The sequence below is a fragment of the Anoplophora glabripennis genome, unplaced genomic scaffold (genome assembly GCF_000390285.2).
Source record: "Anoplophora glabripennis isolate ALB-LARVAE unplaced genomic scaffold, Agla_2.0 scaffold347, whole genome shotgun sequence".
In the NCBI taxonomy this organism is placed as follows: Eukaryota; Metazoa; Arthropoda; class Insecta; order Coleoptera; family Cerambycidae; genus Anoplophora; species Anoplophora glabripennis.
This window is the reverse complement of record NW_019416440.1, coordinates 219,236-222,457: the sequence shown is the minus strand read 5'-3', so window position 1 is coordinate 222,457 and position 3,222 is coordinate 219,236.

The window sequence follows — 3,222 nt, the reverse complement described above, 5'->3', positions numbered from 1 at the left end:
TTTGGCAACGTTGCACTTGTCTGGCGCGATCGGTTCGGCGTTCGCTCGCTCGCGTTCGATCGTTCTGTTTGTTTGGATGACTAAGCTTGAAATATACATCATTAGTCCAGGGATATGAGGAAAATAAATGACCTGGTGGTGCCCGTTGAGTAGCCAAAGATCTGTAAAGTTTTTCATAAAATTTGGGTGAATTTTAGTATAATATGTGCAAAGCCCGCACACCATCAGAAGGTTTTTTAATAATTAACAATAAAAAGTCTAAAATAACCAAAAATATCACCTTTTTGCCTACCAGAAAAAAACGATAGTTTTTATTATAATGTGAAAGTAACCAACTTGTAGGGAATAAAATAACCCTTTAAAATGACGGTTTTTAAAATCCGATACGATACGATAATTTATTGCTCGGGAAATTGCAAAAAACTGTCAAAATTCGATTGTTACTAAATAGACAATAAGTTTTGCAAAAGTCAACCTACGACTTTGATATTGCATAAATAGTTGGCTTTTATAGATTTTAATATGTGATTAAAATTTCAGACCGATTCATCCAAAAGTTTTGCAAAATTCTAAATGTATATCCCAGAGGCATTATTTTTCCAATAACTTGAGATGAAAAAAAAAACTAAGATATTTTAATTTTGCGGGTGTCATATGAAAGAGAAACACTTCTTTATTGGAAGAAATTATTTTATTGCAAAAAAAAATTTTTTTTACCACTGCAAAAACGTACCAGAAACACATTTTTGTCTTATAAACCATTAGAATTTTGTTGCTATTATATTTCGAGAGATTATTTTTCCATATTCGTAAAATTGGCATTTTTACACAAATTTAAAAAAAAAGTTGCTCTAACTTAATTTGGGGCAAAGTTAGACACTTCTTTTTTAAAAAATCACAATTACTTTTTTATAACAATTGAGACTTCTAATAAATGCCGTTTCGAAGCTCAAAATTTGAAATAACTTCAAATTAATAGAACAAGTTATATCTCTGGAACTTGTTGACCGATTTTGCGTACATCACAAATATGCATTTTGTTAATAAATAAGCATTTAAATTAATCCTGTAATTTGTTTAAACATTAACAAACATTTTTTTCTTTTGTAATTTTTTGTAATGGAACATTATAGGAATGATTAAATATCATTTTTTAATCAATTAATATTGCAATTAGCTAAGTATTTTGTTTAAACTTTTCCCAAAAAAAAATTCTAAATTATCTACATTTTCGGAGTTATTTTGACGGGAAGTTATAGATATAGGTTCAATTTTTTTCTTATTAATAAATTAACATTTAAATAATTGAATAATTTGTTTAAAACATTAAAAAATATCAATATTTAAGGTTTTTTCAGGAAGTCATAGGAATAATTAATTTACATTTTAATATAAGCTTTATTAATGTAAACAATGCATTTTTATTTTCTTTATTTATATAATATAATTCTTACTNTCTAAATTATCAACATTTTCGGAGTTATTTTGACGGGAAGTTATAGATATAGGTTCAATTTTTTTCTTATTAATAAATTAACATTTAAATAACTGAATAATTTGTTTAAACATTAAAACATTTTAAAATATCAATATTTAAGATTTTTTCAGGAAGTCATAGGAATAATTAATTTACATTTTAATATAAGCTTTATTAATGTAAACAATGCATTTTTATTTTCTTTATTTATATAATATAATTCTTACTTTCACATAGGTATTATGTAAATATATATTGTTCCATTTATAAATATCTTACATGCTTATAAAATAAAAAAGGTAAATTATTGTGCTCGCCTACATATAAGTATAACAATATATTATTTAGATTCAAACATAAAATTATCAAAAATCTAATCGCAATACATAAAAAAAATGTTGCTGCGGAAACTGTTCGTCAATTGTTGCGCATTCTAAGTGGAAAGACAAAAAAATCTGCATTCTCATAAGACTTCGCACTAAATAGTGAAAAATTATTTTATCTCGTCTCTTAAGTATCCAAACTAATCATAATTTTTTTTGAGGATTTTCTTCATATTAATAAGCTTATACATATGAATTTTTTTATGTATATATGTTTGTCAGTTCCATATCAGATAAACCTCCTTAATGGGGCGATTTAGTATGTATATTTTTACCGTGTAACAGAGCTTCAGATGAGGACACAAATCATTGAAGAAATGAACATAATTAATATTATTATATATCAATGTACTCGCAATGGTTCCCGCTAGTGAGTGAGATAAATTTCAATGCTCATGAGAACGGAAGAATAATTTAAATAAATGCCAAAGTACCTCAATTTTAACCATGCTGTTAGTCTGTCAATATACTGCATTTACAACGGAACTAGGTCAGGCACAATAACCAAACTACTTCACTCACTAGAACGGACACCTAGGATCATTTGTATTTAATTTTCAGATTAATATTTATTAATAATTCTATTATTTGTGTCCTCAAGTAAAATGACAACATTTTACACATGATCTCCATTTTTATTACGTATCTAAACCAGAATTGTTGCGTTCCATCTAGATACCAGATCTTGTTTGTGTGAAATAGTTTGTATACTCTCTCACAGGTGTCGCTACCCTTGAAAATGAAAGTGAAAACACAGAGTTGGTTTATTATAAATGCGTCCTAAAATAAAGCATAATGGTCTAATATTATCTTTGATATACCTAGTAGTACTAAGTAGTAGTAAGTACTAAGTAATGATTTTGTAAAGCTTAAATAGTACGAAAATATAACGCATAAAAAACCAATAATATGTACTAATTTTTCTTTATTAAGAATAAAGATTAAATTTTACGTACAGGGTGTCCCACATAAAATCGTTATTTATGTTTAAATAAATTTACAGCTTAAAAATTAGCCTGGCTCAGATAGATTTCTTCTTCAATCTACAAATCTACAAATCTTCAAGCTACTTACCGGTAAGAAGGAAACCACTGGATATTTAATGAAAAAAGTTACGACCAAAAAAATTATACATTCTTGAATATAAATATAACTAACACGATTTTAATTTCATATTGTCTTGACAATCAACTTTTGCTTATTTTTAGTCACTTACTATCGAAATAAATGAAATAAACCTCTGAGTTTGGAAACCGATATTAAGAAAACGTTGGGGCAAAAAATTTGAAATTTGGACCATATATAGCCTCACTATTACTCTATTGTGTGCTAAAATTTCAGTTGGTTTCGTTATCCCATTTG